The sequence below is a fragment of the Anticarsia gemmatalis genome, chromosome 18 (assembly GCF_050436995.1).
Source record: "Anticarsia gemmatalis isolate Benzon Research Colony breed Stoneville strain chromosome 18, ilAntGemm2 primary, whole genome shotgun sequence".
In the NCBI taxonomy this organism is placed as follows: domain Eukaryota; kingdom Metazoa; phylum Arthropoda; class Insecta; order Lepidoptera; family Erebidae; genus Anticarsia; species Anticarsia gemmatalis.
The window spans coordinates 3,230,764-3,251,740 of NC_134762.1; the positions used below are offsets into that span (position 1 = coordinate 3,230,764).

A 20,977-nucleotide genomic window follows, 5' to 3' on the forward strand; every position below is an offset into this window, starting at 1 on the left:
ACACCTTCAAAATCTCATTATAACTATGTTACAGCATATAATTATATCCCTAGCAATATCATTATATTACGGCTCAAACACATTATAATATGACTTTATCGACTTTTACCGTGTCATTATGTAAATCCTAAGATTTGCCAATTAAATGGTGGTAAAAGTTCGAAATAAAAGAACGTTCGGACTTTTACCATTGAGAGTTGGTTAATCTTAGGTTTTACCGGAAAATCTTAGGATTTACCACAGTTCGGGCTTTTACAGTAACATATATATTCGGAATCAGCGTTGCGAGCTCTATCGATTGGTATATTTAACATAATCCTATCTTTAAAAAAAAGTCCCTTACGACCTGGATTTTCAACAGCTCTAGCTCTTTTTTTTTAACTATTTGGGATGTATCGTAAGACTAATTTTCAATACAGGGCGTAAAGTCATGTTTTAATTATTTATGAGGTCGTAAAGGCCTCTGGTGTAAGAAAAGTTAATAATCATTTTCGTAATTATATTTTATTTAAAGTTTAAAACTGTTTTTAAAACAATTTTAATTTTATCGAGTCATTAATAAATTATTGACTAGTCTATAGATTACTTAAAATACTGATTGTTCTAAAAATGGACACTAGTTTATTACTAATAAATAAGATTATTTTACAGTACAGAACTTATATAACTAAATATTTACATTAGATTATTAAAATTAAAACTATATATACACATTGACGAAAAAAAAACAAATAAATACATAAAAAAATCTATACTAATATAATAAAGCTGAAGAGTTTGTTTGTTTGATTGATTGTTTGTTTGTTTGTTTGTTTGAACGCGCTAATCTCAGGAACTACTGGTCCGATTGGAAAAATTCTTTCGGTGTTAGATAGTCCGTTTATCGAGGAAGGCTATAGGCTATATATCATCACGCTATGTCCAAAAAGAGCAGAGTAGCAATAAAAAATGTTACAAAAACGGGGAAAATTTTGACCCATTCTCTCTTATGTGACGCAAGCGAAGTTGCGCGGGTCAGCTAGTAAAGAATATAAAAGAAGGGAAGCGCGCGACGCGTCGTAATACTCCTCCACATCGCTGTCTATCGGGAACGTTCCCAGAATGCTCGCAGCATTGCCACGTTGTATGGCAATGCTTAAATCTTTGTAAAAAAAAAAAAGTTATTTTTCAGCATTGCAGCAATGATTGTTTACGATTTAAATAAATAAAAAGCATCACATTTTGTTTAAATTTTGAGTTTCTGTTAAAATAACATTTTTTGTCACTTTTGTACTAAATATTTTGATTAATAAATACAAACCAATCGAAAATCTTTTATTTAATATACATTTACTACCTATTGTAGGTGTTAATTAGTTAGATCTTCAGGTTTTTTATTCCTTTTACCCCCTTGGTCTTTAATTTTATTACTTGCACTACCCATTGATGATCAAGATTACTCCTTTACGACACATCCAACTTTATCATATCCAATTTTTCGTGGCTGTAAAGTACTTCAGTTCGATTTTTGTGGGCTGTAAAGGACTCTCATTTTCGTAAATAATTAAGTTTGATTTATTTAGTTAAATTATAAGGATAGAACATGAAAAATTAGTCAGAGTGTCTTTTGACATCATAATTATACTATTTTGTTTGACAAAGATATTACACAAAAACTTTTTTTTTTTTCGTTTTTTGCCTCTACTGAAAACTCGTGTTTTGTCCTTTACGACAATTGAAATTTCCGGTATCGATATGTATTTACTTGAATTCTAAGAATCGTGTTAACAAAATCATGTTCAATAAAAATAGTTTTTCATTATTTCAAGACACCCAGACGGCTGTACAGTACGTGATTTTCTAGATATTAAGAATTGTTATTGAAATTATGTCATTGTAACCAAGCAATGTCAAGATAAAATATAAACTAAATATAAGGTACACGGGTATAAAGTAACACTCCTTTATATTTCTTTGCGACTACTTTAGAGAGTGATAGAGTAGGCACGAAAATTGCCTAAAATGTTCGTTAATTCTACTCTGCTAATTCAATTGACTACTTACGTACATAATATCACGCCTGTTGCAGGTATAGGCCAAAGTACCTACCTATATGAAAAAGTAAACTGTCAATTGTTTTTTGAGCCAAGCTGTTCTTCCAAACTATGTTGGAGGCGGCTTCCAGTCTCACCAGGTGCAGCTGAATATCAGTATTGTACATAGAGTGACTGCCTATCTGGCCTCCACAACCCTGTTACGAGTTTAGTGACTACTGAACCAGATAAATAATTTTGAGGTACAACAAACATGAAATAAACAATAAAACGCGCTTCAGCAGATCTTTTATAAATATTTTTTCACGAATTCATCTTATCATTTTTTTTTGGTATGGGAATAATACATATCAATTTGTTACTGTCAAAATTCATAGGATTAATGGGGTTTTAGGTACGAATACAATTGTACAATGTAGAAAACAATGCCATGACGTCACATGTACAGTACATCCGACCGTAATGTTTATCGTACCAATGCGAATAATTCATGTTTTATACGTCGTTCTCACAATATATTTATGTGTTATTAATCTCTTAGTTTTATTATAGTCGTGAAATATTATCAAGTTGTTCTTTATGATTTCCTCAAGATTCACCATAAAATCTGGTGTTTGCGATGAACGTAAATACGTAGTTTCAAGGATTTTTAAATTGAAGTTGGTTTAAATCTACACTAACAATAACGTATCGAAAGGTTAGACAAACAGCCTTTGAAACTTTCATGGATATTAGTCGTCCTTACTCATTCGATCAATGTGAAAAGTCAGTCTGTTTCGCTGTCACGACTAAACTGACGAACCGTTTTTTTTAAACAGGTCTATAAAATATAGAACTATGAACGCATGTAGTGCCGCGCTGGTCAACTATTTGTTATTTATTTATTTTTATCACACACTAATATAAATCTTCACTATCAAGCTTCTTACTCAAGCTTACTTACTTAGAAAGACGTTTCGAAGTACGAAAACCTTGGAAATTCAAATACATTCAATTGTTTCAGTTTGAGTAACAAACACGTTTCCATACAAACTTTTCCGTTTCAGTCGTACTATGTTTAACCTAATGGCTAGTAATGCACTGCAGGCTAGAGAGGACCTCTCATAAATTGTTATCATTTATTTGATCTGAATCACGTAGATATTGTTCAAACTTCGTTACGTGACTAAATGTTCATAGCTTTCGATTGACTTATGTGCTGAATCTACCATTATTGGTTAGACTTTCTGTAATACAAGACGAAAATCGATCTGATAGTTGTCTGTTACTACGAATCACTGAATTCCATTAGCCTGACTCTTTACCACTATCGAGTATCGACCGGCTAGCTATCGAAGATTTTTGTATTATTAAAATCTGATCAGCGCTTCTAGCGGACGTGATTGAAACTATATTTGCAGGACATTTTAAATGACAAACTCTCGATACTCGATGGTTAAAATTGTAAAGAACCGCGCTACAGGGCTCAACTTCCTTTATTTATTATAGAGGCTTATTTTTATTTCTTGTTGGACAAAAATGTTTAAAAAGTAGTAGATTTCCAACATTATTAAAAAAATCGATTTTGAGATTGACATAAAATATTAATAAAACCCCTTTCTTGTATTCTATTTCCACACGTATTATTCACAAAATTTATAGCTTCATATCATTTCAAGTTTACGATATAAGCCAATTAGTATGATACGGATGCTGTCTGAAATTAACCAATCTACCGGTAGTGAGGTAAACTGAATCATTCATAACTATGACAGACACGTATTTGATGTAACGCAACGTAATTGAAATAGACAAAGTTATTATGGCCGTCTTCAATCTTAAGACTATTTAGTACAAGAGTAATAGATCACATATTGTCATTACTGAAAGTATAGTGGCGCTGTGGTTAATGTGGTCGCCAAGCCATTACTAGTACGTCGGGTGGTCGTGGGTTCGGTTCCCACATGCAACAAATATTTGTACTTTATGCCCGTTGTTTGTATGAAGCGATGCATATTTTAGCCAGTATAAGACACGATAAGAAGTCATTTTAAAAGATAAGAGATTTTTGGAAATAAGTGTTACACTTTTTTGTATCCACAAGAAATGTGTTTCCTAGTTTTTTTAGCGATGAAAAATATTTGTTCTGTATTTTCCTTTCACTCATCGAAACCAGTTGAAACGAGTTTAAAGCAGAATTTCAGTAGTGAAAATGAACTCCATTGAATAAGGGTAGCGAACCATGAAGCTGCAGTATTGAAGATTGCTCACAAAATTGCTACGTGTAGTCATATCTCAATGATTACATATTTGAAACACATGGATAGTTTTGTTTCTATAAACAATATTCTATAACCGCTTACTACATAGATAAAATTGAAGATTTTGTTTAAAGAGTAGTAGCGCGATTTTTTACAGTCTGTACTTTCGAGTATAGAGAATTTGACTTTTAAAATATACTTTAAAATTAGTTTCTACTACACCCGATAGAGGCGCTGATCAGTTTTTCTAACAAATTTATCGAAAGCTAACTGATTATCGATAGCCGATTCTAATAGGGACCTCTCTGTTCAATAGAAATCTTAAGCATGCAAGGTTTAAATGTTATCCTTTACCGTTAGAATAATTCTGATTATTTCTAATACACACTTAACTTCGAATAGTCATCGCTATGTTACTTTTCAGCCCTAAACTTGCGTGGGAGCCGAATGTTTATACCATTCAGCTATCAGTATTCTTAAGAACATATACTTGATAAAAATCTACACGTACTTAGATAATAGGCTTTCAAGGTAATGCAAAGTTAAGCTCTCACGTTAAAGAAATAACCGTTTTATAAATAGGTATTTTGATATAATATAGAACGGTATTATCTAGATGAGATTTTTTGTTACTAGAATTGATATTTAACTAATACGTGTTCAATTTTGGTGCTTCTCCTTGAAAACTGATATACATACTTTAATTTAAAGACAATCTATCTACTTCAGAGCATGAATTTTGAGTAGCGAAATAAAAAATATTGAAAACATTCACATTATGTAGACCGATTACGAAAAGACTTGAAAAATCTGTTTTTTATTTCCATTAATATAATTTGTATGTACTTATTTATTTACATAAATATAATTTGTTTCGTTATTTGAGAACTAACGGGAAGGCGTATTTGGAAAGAGACATCTAGATTTGCTATTCAACTTTCATCAAAATCGGTACGTGAAGGCCACTTTAAACATAGTATGATCATAAGGTTTATCACACCTCCCTTAAAGTCGTTGGAATTACACAAAAGTGGTTAAGAGGTCCAAATACTGTAATAGCAGTCGTCGTTTTTTGAACGGACATTCTAACAGTGCCTCTAGCGAACGTCAAAGGATCTAATTTAGTATGGAATTCTCGAATCCAATAGATTGAGATTTGAACGAGAATTGAACTATTGTAATGAAAGTTCCTGATTGCTTTATGTTAAAAAAATACTCCGACTATCGACTTATTAGCAGAAAAGTACCTAATTAGTAATGCAGTTCATCGTAGAGTAGAACTAAAACGTAATGTCATTTTATGTACCATGAATTGATTTGATGTACCATGGCATCTGATATTAAGCACGGGCTTGTCCTATATCTCTTGTTCTTATTCCTTTTATTTCTCGCAACGGCTTGCTGATTTCAAATACACAAACATTTATTCAGCACGTCATTTAAATACCTAATTGGTAAATCATAAAAACAGTTGCCAGTGAAACATAATTTGGGAAGCCGATCAGCTCTCGGCTTTATTAAGACTTTCAGAAAGATGCAAATTAATAATTTATATCTAGTTTAAACTCCCACAAGTGTCGCAGATATTTGATACAGGTTCTAGGAAAAGCAAAGCATATAGATTCAATATTTATTGGAGCGAATCGAGCGAACCACGAAACTAATTTGAACAAGTTAGCGACCGTGCATGTCGGCAACGTAGTTTAATTATGAGAAGCCCAGACGGCATCATTTGTCCACATGGGTATATAGAATGCATGTAACTATTTTGGTATACTTTGACGGATTTGACTTGACAGAACGGTATCTACATTTTTTTAAACCGTAACTGTTCCTTTACGTTATAAAAGAATATTCATATAGATAAAGATTTTCATATGAGTCAGGTTAAATTCTAATTTGCAATTTCTAAAGACCTAATGTCGATATCATTATCCTTTAGTAAAAATAAGCATGATATCATAGATCAAATAGTACCTAAATAATATCTACGTACAGAAAAATCGTCTTTTTACTCATGAAGTCATAAAGACCAAAAAACCTTTCTTATATTTTCAGTTATCTATTGAACATTAATTAAAAACGCTGTGCTTATTTTGTTTTAGCGTCTTTTATAATACGTTCAAGATTTTCCTTAACCATAAAATGACTTTGAAAGCATGTGTTTTCAAAACCTCTTTTCTGTAAGCGAAAGTGAAATCGGCTTAAAGTGATTACGTGCAAGCCGATACGGGGTTGGATTAATTATTATGATAAAGAGATTTCGTTAATGTATGAGAAATATACCGCTTTGAACATATTCTAAGAAGAATTGAGTTGCAGCAATGTTGAAGAATGTTTCAAAATGAGAAAAAAATCGTTTTAATGATGACGCCATGCGGCAACTGTGGTTTGGGCGAGAGAACTTTGGCTAAGTGCGAATTGAGAACTTCGTAGCAGACTAGGCTTAACAATTAAATCTTGTATGTTCTAAGTGTCGTATAAGATAATAATATTCTAGCAAAGTTAAGCCAAGCATTTGTTTAATTTTGTAAAGGGCATAAATATAATTTCTAAAATTAAATCGTTTTAACATTTTATTGCGGAGTATGTAGTTCAATTTACAGGAATGCTACATTAATTTAATTTAGTATTAGTTTGTAATTGTACTATGAAATCTTAATTATAGCTTTTACAGCGTTATCACTATATTTTCCCATTAATGCAGAACGCCTTAGGAATTTTTCACAAATGAAATAATTGTAATTTCTAAAAACGGTTTTAAACCCCATGATTTTCGTTGGAGGCAAACGCTCTTGTACCACTCTACCAACATTAAAAATCGATCCATAAAAGCCTCTTTTACCCTATCAAAGCAACATAATAACTTGTACACATACATACGTATATAGAACATATTTATGATGTATTGTGCTAAACTTGTAACTCGCGACCTCTCCGAATACGCTTACAGAGCCATCTATCAAAAGTTGTGAGCAACTTTCAAACGAATGTGATTATTATAAAGCGACCCTTATAAACAGATTAAAGAATAACTACATTCTTAAGGGTTGTTCAGACTTTACAAAGAGTTTGACCTTTAAAGAATATATTTACCTCATTTATTATTATTATGCCTTTACTTAGATTTATGAATAGTGCTTACAGACTACTAGTCTACGTCTAGTCTCAATAAATTTAAATTTAAATATTCTACCGAATGCGAGATTCTCGATGCTGTGTAGTTATTTGTTCCCAGACTGACCAAGAGAAGAACATTTATAACCTTTATAACTTTTAAACTCTCGCGTTGCATGATTAATGTATAATAGAATACGGGAATTAACGCGAACACGCATTTTACCTTAAAATGCCTAACGTTTCGGCGCAGTCAGCCTGCGACCACGGCGAGTGCAACCTGCGCCGCTGTGTTCGCGTTAATTCCCGTATTCTATTATACATTCATAACCTTGAATCCTTGGTGTTACACATGCCGTATCTTTTAAACTATTCTGTATGAGTGTTTCGCTGCTAGGCAAAGGCTAGCCTTTAAGCGTACCTTCTAATCGACAGTAGATAGTTTACTTAAACGGTCATTTTGAAATTGATGCGAAATATGTTTCAAAAGTATCAAATTTAATGTATGTTTGCTCTGTATGAGAGTCGAATCTAAAAACAATGCTAGTCAGCGCTATAACATGAAAAGGCAATTAAAGCTAGGATTTTTATATTTACTAACGGAGAGACAAAAACTCATTATTTCTAAGATCTCAATAACGCGTAGACCATCATCTATAACTAGTTTACTTTCACTGTTAAATAAAAACATCTGAACTTTACAACACATATTCATTTTAATTTCCTCTTTCAAACGAGTCAACAGCTGATATTACTTGGAGATTGAAAAACTTGTTGTAGATTTACATAAAGTATTCAACTCCTAGTTTTATCTTTGTCATCAACGCTTGAAACATTTTGCTTCTTTGCTTTTACTTTAACCCACTACGTCCTTTTTTCCCAACTTTATTTCTGCTAACTGTTTATCCGAGATACAAACGGGTTAACTTTTTTTTATTTGTCGTATTCATAATACATTGGAAACGACCGACTGAGAAAATGTGCATTTAAAATGGTGAAAGACTTTTAGATACACTTAGTTATGTCGGGAATCATCTCATACAAAAACTTCACAAATCTAAGCTTTCTTACAAAAACAATCCTTGATCGTTGGATAACAAAGTTCGGACACTGATTTAAAAAATACTTCATAATATATGTACCTACTCGTAGTTGACGAACACTCGGTACTAACGAGTATCGAGAATTTGACATACAAAATGTACTGAAGAAATAATAAATAGTTCATACGGCACCCAGTAGAAGCGATGATCTGGTTTTCATGCAAAAATTATCTATCTATCGATAGTCGATAGTAAATAGTAGAGAATCGCGCTACTGTTCTCACAGAATACGTTAAGGGCGCTTATACGCGAATTGTATGGCTTGCGCTATAGTCATCAAATCTCAAGCTTTTTCTAATTTGATCTAAAGTGCTGTTGTTTAATTATAAAAGCAGTGATAGTCGTAACCTTTAACCTCCCACGCCGAAGGATCGAGTTCAAACCCGCACCTCTGACTTTTACAAGTAACGAGTGTGTTATAATTAATTGTCACTTCCTTAGCGGGTTGTTTTATTAAAAGATTTGTTGCAAGAAAAGCTGATACTATTATAAGGTTACTTTATGACAATACCGTAAGTGGTAACAATTTGCAAATTGCGAGATTGATGATTTTAAAATATGGCTTGTATACTTCTAAATACCTGTATTTCAATAATAATTGGATAACTAAATGAAAATCTGGTATACTGTCAAGTGAACGCAGTTTGAGCAGACTAAGAAAATAAATACAATTTGTATTTTCCAAAAAAATGGTCTTTTGCAATTCTTTCAAATCAAAGAGGTAATATCAATCAAAAAGTTTCCGTTACTAAAGAAATGTTATAAAGATAATAATATAACGAGAACAAAGACAATTAGACGGTATAATGAAGCCTCATTGTTCTTTCTTGATAGAAAAAATCTCAAAGGATAAGATGAAAACCCTCAAAATCTTGTGTTGCTCTAATTAAGTGTACTGCGAAATATTTTATTATTATATTACTATTACGTAATAAATATTCTCAGAGGAAATTTTGGGTTTCTTTTAGTCCGATTTCTATGTAAATAAATATTTCTTCTGGTTTTAGTTTGCCTTAAATAAAATTAACATTGTGATATTTTCGTCAGATCAGAAGATACTTTCAAAAATGAGCTCAAAATACGCATCGGAACTACTATGAAATTAATTATTAAAAAATAGAAAAGATACTATATGAACTAGAACGTACCGTAGATATTTTTCATAGCATTTTTTTGCGTTACGTATTTACACTGTACCTGCGTTTGAAAAATATATTTAAGGAGAGTTTTACCTTCCTATTCGTACATTTCAAAATCCTACATTGGCGTCTACTATCCGGACCTTGTCCATAAGTCGCAAAGCAGACCCTTAATCACATAATGGTTTGTTAACTTAATTAATCGTCGCAATAAAACAATTAAAACACTTAACTTTCTGGACAGACAGACTGACAAAAGATTCCGCGACAATATAAAACGATTACCATTTAGTAATTAAATAATTGTAGACATTGTCTAAAAAATATATGCATTTAGAAACTTTTTAATTTTTTTGTGTTGTTTTTCAAAGTTCATTAAACAACGCTAAGTAAAAACAATGTACATATTTTTGCGTCAGGTATTGTCCAATGTCTACCAATAGTCATTTAGTTTCTAATTTCCTTGTATCTTACTTAGCAAATTGTGAAGTAAAGTCTTAATGCGGGAACTATTTATTATCTATCCGTACCGGACTTATCAGTATGTATTCCAGGATCCTCACTGATATGTACAATACCTATAAAATTCGTCTCTCAATTCCATAACAACTTAGTAGGTCCTTGGTATACACAATATATCCAGATTATCACTAATAGCACTTTGTATTTCTAAAATAAATTCGCCGTATTAAACAGACTAACATAAGCTGCATGTTTGTCTATTTGTCACTGATATTTTAAACTCTAGTTGGGTGTACCTCCATCAAAAACCTTGCATCCAGGGCTCTCTACTAAGTTGTCGTATTATAAGGACCTATTTTAACTATACTTTAAGTTAATTTTAGTAATTCCATGCACAGTTCATGCAACATCTTTGAAACGTTAAACGTAAGAGATTAAACCAAAGGATTTAAAAGTTCAAAGTTCTTAGTGGTCCTGACAAGTATGTAATCGAAAGCATCCCTGTGTTTACCCTGTTGGAAGGTTAGTCAACAACGTAAAGGGATGACAAGTCAGTTCAGGTGACAGTGACATGCTTGGGAACGTTCTTCTAAACAGGTTTTGTAAAACAGCTGTGCAATGTCTAGGAAAGTTGTCATGAAACCGCTGACTATGTTACCGATCAATATTTTTTGCATAGTAACGGTAATTTCACGACCTTTCTAGACAAATGAGAGCGTACGTCAGGAGTACTAGCTTTGTATTAATTTCTATGACGCCGATATGCCGATTTCGACGCAGTGAAATCGAAGAATAGTATTTTGAAACACTGAATATGTTTTTTTAGAGAAATAACTATGCGCATTATAAAATATGCCATTATAGACACTCTGATATTCTTAAGTTACTCATCAGTGGAACAAAAAATTTTATATACTGTGACTACGGGACTTAATGTTTTATAGAATTAAATTTGTCATTGTTATCATTGTTCACAGTAACAAGACGCGATAAAATATGACATACTAGCTGACCCGCGCAACTTCGTTTGCGTCACATAAGAGAGAATGGGTCAGAATTTTCCACGTTTTTATCACACTTTTTACTGTTACTCTGCTCCTATTGGTCGTAGCGTGATGATATTTAATATGCCTTTTTTTCACGAAAAACATATCAAAATTATTTAAATATCTCCTAATATAACGAAGTCGCGCTAAGGCATATCCGCCATTAAAACAGTTGCCATGACAACGGAATTTTGTTATTTTAATGTCATTATAATATTGATTATTCGCGACTTAATTTGCCACCTGAATTTTCCCGGGAAATGCGTCATTTTCCCGGGGTAAAAAGTAGCCTATGTCCTTTCTCGGGTATCAAAATATCTCCATAACAAATTTCATGCAAATTGGTTCAGTAGTTTAGACGTGATTGAGTAGCAGACAGACAGACAGACAGACAGAGTTACTTTCGCATTTATAATATTAGTATGGATTTCTACTCTCAAACTTGTTTTCATAACGGAAATACAGTTTCATCTTGTGTTTTATCAAATCAGGATCCGAGCCGAAACTTGTATAATTCGACTATTATTTCCTATCTTTGTTGAGTTTCACAAGTTTCCACAAATAGCTTTGAAGAGAATCGCCCATGGCGTTGATGGAGAAGTGTAACGGTAATTTAAAGTAACATTACGATTGGGACAATTGCTTTTGTAATTTGGTCATCAAACGGAACGTTTGTTTATTAAAGAGTCACTGAAATAAATATGATTTGCATGGGACTTTAATTTTCTTTTTAAACAAAAATTAAATTGAAAATTGATTGAAAATTACTATTATTTATCTGACATCTTGAAAGAAGGAGTAGGTATAAAAGATCGATCCTTAATTTACAAAAAAATCTTAAAATTTGCTTATTTTTTTAACATCAGCGGTATCTTCGAGAATTTTCTATATTAATACCTATAAAGGATTGATTTCATGTCATTATTTCACACTTTATTTTGGCAATCGTCTTTACAACTCATAAGATCCAGCATCACAGAATAAACCACTACATTATCAGCCTGATAAAATAACTTGAAGTGGATACAGACCACTGAAACGACAGAGTAGAGCTTCGGGAGAGAGAAGAAGTAAGGAGGACAACAAGGGTTAGTAACAGTGTTAAAAAGAGTGGCCAGGAGTTTCTTGCCAGCTCTTCTCATTGGCCCTACCTTCCGAACTGGCGGTAAATTCACTCTCTGTATCATTGACGTTCATAAGTGTCAGCATTTGACCTAAATGAATAAATGATTTGAATAACAATTACAATTTCTATTCAATACATCAAATCGTTTCACCAGAATCATGGCAGACAGTTTACAGGCGTGGCGACGAATGAAATTATCTTCAATGATAGATAATTATGAAGGGTCAGTGGGCCTGTCATTTATTTGTAAAGGAATAGATCTAAGGTTGTGTCGTCGTTGCTGACGAGAGGAAATGCGATTATAAGATGTATGATGGAGATTAGATTTATCTTAGTTGACCTTAGGCCGACTCTGGACCTTCGACAGTATTGAAAAATATGGCGGGCGTATTGTCCGTTTAGTATTTTCCAATATTTTTGTCAGATTTCACAGAAGATCGCGTTTATGTTAGGTATGCTCTCATAGCTACTAATTCAGATATAGTAATAGTAATATAGTATATTTATAAAACACACATAACATTTTGTTGGAAGTTCAATTTAGTTACAATTTTGAATTTTGGTACTAAATATTTTAATATTTATTTTTTCAATCGCTTCTAAAAAACATTTTTTTCATGCTAATCCCAAACTTGTAAGTTATAAATGGGACATAGCCAGATCTCTTTTTGTTGCTATTCAAACTAGACGGTCATAATATGATAGATTGAGGTGGTCATTCTCCATCAAGATTTTCAAAGGATAACTCATCTTTTATCACAAGTTGCTTTGTAATCCTAATCTTTCTTATATTACACTAGCTAACTCCGTGGCTCTGCTTGCGTAAAACTGACAGGACACATTTCATAAAATAATAACATATTGTCATCGTCACTTGTCGAAACCATTTAATTATGGATATCATTCAGTCCATAATATAACTTTTATCTTTCTCTAAAGTCTATATAAATAAATATAAATCACCGAAATGTATGTACGCGCACAAGTTTTGAACAGTCAAACTAATCTGCATAATTATAATTTAATGTTTGTTACTGTCGGGACAAGGTTTGTTTGGGATCGATGGGATCAAAAATCCTATGGGATTGGAATAAACGGGATATAATTGTACTATATCCGGAGAATGTCGGGGCAGTCCACTAGTAATAAATGTCTCTGATTTTCAACGATTTTCCGGGATCATTTGGCTAATTATTGACACTACAGTTATCTCATTACAGTCGGGACCCATTACATGGAAGAATTTTCGTTTCTTTGTTACTTAGTTGTCGATAGTGGTATAAAATTTCCTTAGTAGCTTTTGTAATCTTAATATTTTCTTATAATACATTTGCATCAAATATTCTTTACCAACAGTCGGATAAAAGGCTTTTTCTTCAGCAATCTTAACCGAAGGGACTAAAGGTACTAATAATCCTTAGATTTCTCTCGAAATTGAAATAATAGGGTCCTGTTTTCTTTTATTATTGAGGTCAATAAGTAAAGGAATAAAGAAAATATTATATAGTTCATAAATAGGGGAGATTATGGTTCATCTCTCGTTTAGAGGTCGGGTTTGGTTCCGTATTGGTCGTAATTTTATTCAAGCGTTAATTGGAAGGTAGCCTGGTTACAGAGTGTAGATATTATTAGGTATGTTAGTACCTAATAAAAGTCAGTAATATCTGAAATCACTGAATATTACTATTTGTGTTTATGTCTGTGGATAATTTCGTAACATCATCAAAAGAAAATTTGGGAGAAGAAAATTATTTCACGTTTATCACTTGAAAATGTTAGTTAGTTGTTATATTTTCTGTTTTTTATTTTATATATTGAAATAATATCTCACAGTTTGAATTCTCCTAAAAACTGTAATTTACTGGCCTGTGGTTATTTACAAAAAGAAGTCTTAAACAGCTAGCGACATCTATGGATAAACTTTTGTAAACAAACAGCATAATACTTTTAACTCTAAAATAAAATAACATTTTCGGACCACCGTATATATTACCATTGCGTCTATAATTCTACGTAAAAATACGAGATTTTTGAAAGACTTTTTCAACCACATATAACTGTTAAATTATTCCGTCTGATGAATCACAATCTCAAAGGATTTTCCGTGTGTTTTTCAAGCAAATTGACAGAGAAAACTCAAAGAGCAAGGTCACAATTCACATCAAAGAAATTAAAGTTCTTGAAATCTGTTCCAAGTTTTTAGCGTTAAAGAATGTAGTATTTAAGAGCTTAAAGTTTTCTGACAAGATCTATGTGAATGAGGCAAGGGAAGTTTGTAAGGATCGTACCAAGTGGCGTTATTTGATCTCTACCTACCCCTATGGGTAGAGCGTGATTTTATGTACATATATTTACTAAAAATACGTCACTATACATATTTTAATGAACTGAAATTTAGTCTCTCATTTTGAAATAGTTTGTTCAAAAGTTCCATTTTATAATGAGCTTTGAGTTCGTCGTAGGAATGTTGTTCTATAAACTTTAGTGGTCCACAGCGATATCATTTTAGCTACCGAACAAAAAAATAATTTGCAACTTGTACACATAGCATTATAATACAACGGGTCTTAAATTGAAAATAAAAGGTTACTATATCTATACGTTTTTTTGGGAATGATACTAATCGAAGTCCGAAGGTGATCAGTGTAGAACATCAAATTGGTATCTCGGCGGGATGACTTGGTATAGTCATAATAGGACTATGCGGCCTACGGATCAGGCTAGGAGCCCAAATTACGAGGGTCGGAAAACTTGTAAAAGAGGAATATGTAATACTAGCTGACCTGCGTAACTTCGCTTGCGTCATATAAGAGAGAATGGGTCATAATTTTCTAACATTGTTTACTGGTACTCTGCTCCTATTGGTCGTAGCGTGATGATATATAGCCTATAGCCTTCCTCAATAAATGTGCTATCTAACACTGAAAGATTTTTTTCAAATCGGACCAGTAGTTCCTGAGATTAACGCGTTCAAACAAACAAACAAACAAGTGTGAAATGTATAGAATTTAGAAATTACTATTACCTGTACATACTCTTCTTACGCTGCGATTTTTTGGATAATTATTATACACGCGTTTCCGTCAGATACGCAATCAAATAGAATGACTACGTGATATTTGATAGACGCTTCCTATATCTTCTATTTGGGTTAAAACGCTGTAAAAATGAACAGTCAAAATAAAAAATATATTTTTTTGGCTTTTACATTTCTTTTATATTGCACAAATAAACTTCAAAGACATTAACAAATGATTCATAAAAAAAATTACTCCAGTTAAGTAATTTTCAAGATTCATAAATCAGATTTCAGTACTAGTGTTATCTTTAAATTAAAGTTTACATCTATGTGCCTATAGAATACCAAAGAAGTGATGACAATATTTTATTGAAAAACTTTTATGTTATTACATGACTTGTACTTTTTAGTAGCAAGGTGACTGTATTGAACGATCGACAGATAGCCGAGTGGTATAAGTTGTCACCTCCCACGCAAGTGGTCGCAGGTTCGAACCCGAGGCAACACACCAATGACTTTTCGAAGTTATGTGTGTATTAGAAATAATTATCACATGCTCCAACGGTGAAGGAAAACATCGTGAGGAAACCGTGCATGCCTAAAAATTTGTTTAATACATTTATTGAGGGCATGCACAGTCCCCAACCCGCACTTGGCCAGCGTGGTGGACTCAAGGCCTAACCCCTCCCTCATTACGGGAGGAGACCCTTGCCCAGCAGAGGGACAGTAATGGGTTAAATTTATTTACAATTTTAACTCAATAAACTACTATAAGAAATAAAAATTAAACCTTCATACATAAAATCAAGCCTATTCCCGTAAGCTTTAGCAGATACCAAAGAACGCTTGTTGCTACAATCCCTACAAACTTTCCTTGCTTTATTCACATCCATACATTTTGTTATACATTACAGGGCCGCCGGTTACGAGTAGTAGAGAGTATCTGACTATTTTGGAAGACATCACTTTAGTAAATAACATTTCTTAGAAACACTTTCAAGTAATCCTAGACGAATAAGGTGACGAATAATAGCTGTCTGTCTGTAATACTCATAAATAAAACGAGAAATTAAGATTAATATCACTTAGTTTCATGTCAAAGATATCTAGAAAACCTTGGAAAATTTATTTCAATTGTATAGTAAGTAAATTGGCGTGGGTCCAAACATAGTGTCCTTGTTTTATGGAATAATGCGGATACTTTAAATGTCTCTCGGAAATGTAAAATGCCATCTCGATTTTGTTCAAATTTCTCGGAATCGAGACGTTTGAAAAATACGCAATTTTCTTTCAGCGTCATCGTTTTAAAATTGTCGTCAAGTTAAAGAATATTTCTAATCGACGTATTTTTTTTAATTTTACATAGGTACACATATAACACTACTACGCCTGTTATACCCAAAGGTGTTGATGTAAATGTATGAAATACGCCCACATTTCTCCATGAACAATGGTACTAAATAGGGGAGAGCCTATTGTTTTAAGCTTATTTCTGGAATAGAGCTATTGCTAAATATATCTGGACAATTCACACGCGGCTATACGATTGAAATCAAACAGCCTTATGCTTTATTCCACTGCTTGGCATCAAAAGCTTAATAGACAAACTACTGTTCCTACAGTAACTTCTTGTTGTCGTATGGTTAGTGGTCAACCTAGTGTCAAAGTTGTTCAAGCCGCCCGAAGGCCTTTGACGTGGCTCAACGACTGTTATCCTTAATTGACAACAACCGGGACCGACTTTTAACGTACCCTCCGAAGCACGGAGACGCACAGTTCAAATACCACTATGCGGTCACCCATCTATGGAGTGACCGCGCCAAGGGTTGCTTAACCCACAGATCGTTTACCAGCCGGTGAGCGCTACTGGCAATGGACGCCTCAAAACCTACAGTAACGATGAAGCTAGTTTCATTAAGACCTAAGACCTGACTAACACGGTGATCTTCATACGAAATTATTAATGTAATTTGGCCGTGTATTATGTGTAGGAACAATTATTGTGCACTGCAGTCTGATACATAATTTAGTGCTGCGCATATCTTACTAACATTGCGTATGTAAAAATTGCATAGATTAATGAATGTTCGTTACTCAATCACGCCAAAACTACAAAACGAATTTTGAACACATTTAGTGCACGAATATTTCATAACCCGTGTGACACGCAATTTTTTTGCTCCCGGTTTCTTTAAAATCTTTTCTTAGTGCTCCCCTACACTCTTCAAGGACCATACATACCAAATTTCTGCTTCTTGCATTCAATAGTTTCAGCTGTGCATTGTCTATCATTCAGTCACTTATTCAGTAACGGAAGAGTTTTTTGCGCAAGTAAAGATAATCCCCGCACTTGGTCAGCGTGGTGGACTCATGGCCTAGCCCCTTTCCCGATTAGAAGGAGACCCTTTTCCAGCAGTGGGGCAGTTACGGTTAATTTTAATCCGAGGAATTTTTTTTGCGTGAAGAAAGTCGCGGGACAGAAGCTAAGTTTAAATAAAGTTAAAACAAAAAGTAGTTCTAACTGCACCTGTCTTATCATCTCTCACAAGACTGCATTGTATAGACGTATATTACCTCCAGCCTAACACAATTAACATCAGATATTCCATCCCAATGTTCTGAAATTTCGTTAACTTAGAGCCTATTAACTATTTAGCGTTGAGTTCCCGTGAATCGTGCCACAATTTAATGAAGAACTAATCCTTGATTTACTCGTTATGTCGTAAGATTTCAGTCTCTTTTATACCCGCGGTGAAAATGTTTATTAATATATTAATTATCTTTGTTTTAAAACCACACGCTTGTGTAGTCTAGAATGAAGAGTATTCAAAAATAACAAGAATCCGAAGCTTTTTTCCAACAAGAAGTCCGTGATCTAGTAATTTGCAGCCGTTTAACGTTAAATCAAATTCAAATCTAAAATATCCATTATTTTGTTATCTTCGTATGTGGATAAAATATTCGAAATAGTTATAACCGTCTTCGAAAACGTAGTTCGTTGTGAAAAGTCACCGATAGATATTCAAGGCTTGCTGCAATATGTGTCTATTTGAAAAAACAGAAAATAAACCAGGATAAGTACTTATTTTACTTTTATTGTGTTTTACCAACAAATCTTTGCAATCTTTACCAATCGCTCAGACCTTATTAACGCTCATACTTAGTTACGCTCACCGGTCGGTCAACGATCAGGCCGTTTAGTGGTATTTGAACTGACTATTTCCGGGCATGTAAAAAGTCGGCCCCGGTTGATGTCAATTAAGATAATATAATAAATAACATTAAGCCATGCGAAAAGCTTGAACAACTTCGACAAATTAATTCGTGCTTATTTCAATAGCAACTTTAGTTATTTTTTACAAAATTACGTTTATTTTACCAATTGATATACAGAAATGGTTTGTGATTTATGTTGAGTTACTTAGTCATACGAAAAAAACAATTTTATTGTATTACGCCGTCGGCTCTGTATTTATAACGAACTGTTTGCTGAATATTTCCTTCGAACAGATTTTTATATCGAGGTTTTGATATTGATATATACGTATTAAGTATAACAAAAGTAAAACATTAAATGTAACTTTTTTGCCTATTTCTATTACCGAGTACGATCGGGAGGGACTTCTTTTACTTATATTCAAATAAGGTTGATTGCAATATTTAGATTTTTCACATCCCAAAACGATAACCAGTAGACGTTATATTTATAGAAATACTGTTTAATCAGTTTTAGAATACTTGAGAGAGAGTACTGAATACAATAATAACTTACGTCGATTTTTAAAGAAGAGACCGACGGCTAAGCGCACTCCTCAAACCACAAGAATTAAACCAGCTTTTGCTAACAGTTACCTATCTATAACTTGACTCGATTAACTCCCGGTTTCTGAGTACATTAAGCGGTAGTTTATATATTCAATAGCGTTTTTTTATATGAGTTTAAACACTATGGAAAAGAAAAACTACCGTTAAATGTGCCTCAGAAACCGGGTAGATAAATGAACCACGACGACACATTGTCGCAATAGATATTCTGTGAATAGGTAGCAAAACCGTTTAAAAGATTAAACGATTCTTGTGACTGAAGTAACTTGTTAACAACAATATATTTCTTTACATCACGCAATTGGTTAAAATCAACTAGAATATATGTAAAGCCGTTATTATTACTTAATTAGGTTTAAAGTATTCTAGAATAATTGTTCAAGTTTATTACTATTTAATCGTATTATTCAGACACATATAGCGCGGTTTGTCTTAAAATATACGACGATTAAATCTCAAAACGGTTTTAAATAGAAAATCGTCCCCTAAATAAATACTATTATAGATGAATTATTAATATTCCGGAATGGTTCACCAATAAAGATAATAACAATAATTATAGATACAATTATCCATGTATCACTAGACTATTAAAATAGTATTTTAATTGCATTGTCTACGTCAAAGTAATTATTGATGTATTTTGTTTTGAAATGAAGTAGTTTAGATTTTCTATTTATATCTTAATAACAAGAGGTCTGTGGATGATTAATAAATTAGTAGTTAATATTTTAGTTACTAAGTCTTATTGGTAGAATTTTGGCAATAAATCGTAACTATTCCGAGTTATTTAGATTTTGTAGAGATTAAAAAGTACGGTTTTTGACCTAAGTAATATACGAAAATTATTGAAGTAGTTTCGGTGGAATCTTATGTATATATCATTTATATACCATTAACCAGTCTTCTATTTTTCTGAATTATATTCTATTGTTTAAAAGTGGAGGTCAGTGTTTATTTTATAAAAAAAGTGGCCTGATTTTTTTCTAGCAATGCAAAAATCATATTTACCTATTCAAAATTCAAAAATGTTAAATAAGTTAAATTAATTTACCCTTCCGCCGTTCTCAAAATATTTCGAAAAACCTTTAAACTTTCTATACACTTTACACTTTACTACTAAAATACACTAATATATAAAAATACACATACCCGAAAATGCACTAAAATTCGAAGTTCGAACGAAGTTTGCGCGGCCGTTGCGTAGCGCGTCTACGTCGTACGGACGCTCTACGGATTTGGTGGCCGTAGCAGCGACGCGTAGCATTTTATGTGGTGGAGAGAAGCAGGTGTGACGTCATTTGGCTACGGATCAAACCATGGACGTGGGCAGGGGGTACAGTTGCACACATAACTCTTCAGTTATGGTATAATAGTACAGTTCTGTACTCAAGTTATTAGAAAATTATTTTTAGTTTTTTGAGATACATTTTATTTTTTTAATTACTTTTTCCAGTGGGTAGGTAGGAATTCAAAATAATGTGCTTGTTTTATGGTTTTGCGTATTATTTAAATAATATAAATGTATAAAAATATATATGGTTCTAATGGCTTAACGGAATGAAATGTTTACATATTGATAAAGAGTTTCTTGTATAATGTATATTATTTACATTCCAGTTAATTTTGTATGTATAATAATTACAGTATTGTATGCTTTAATTAATATCCACCTTATAGATCCAATAAAAGAATATTAATAACTAAAACCGTCGTAGTAAATATTACTGACCCGTAAACCTACTTTAACGACTTATTTTCAGTAGTAGAATTTTGCCTCCTATAATTAACTAGCGGACTCGACAGACGTTGTCCTGTCTAATAAATTAAAAATTAATTTAAAAAACATTGTCCAGCGGACAAAATT

General features: G+C 32.8%; 1 protein-coding gene across 1 annotated transcript in view; it reads right to left on the reverse strand.

Moving 5' to 3' along the window:
* FMRFa (FMRFamide related propeptide) overlaps positions 1 to 20,358 on the reverse strand; it is a 36,423-nt gene extending 16,065 nt beyond the window's left edge. The window contains exon 1 of the mRNA XM_076125942.1: positions 20,263 to 20,358. The gene's annotated coding sequence lies outside the window, so the exon portion shown is untranslated. The remainder of the gene's footprint in view (positions 1 to 20,262) is intronic.
* Positions 20,359 to 20,977: the final 619 nt, after the last annotated feature.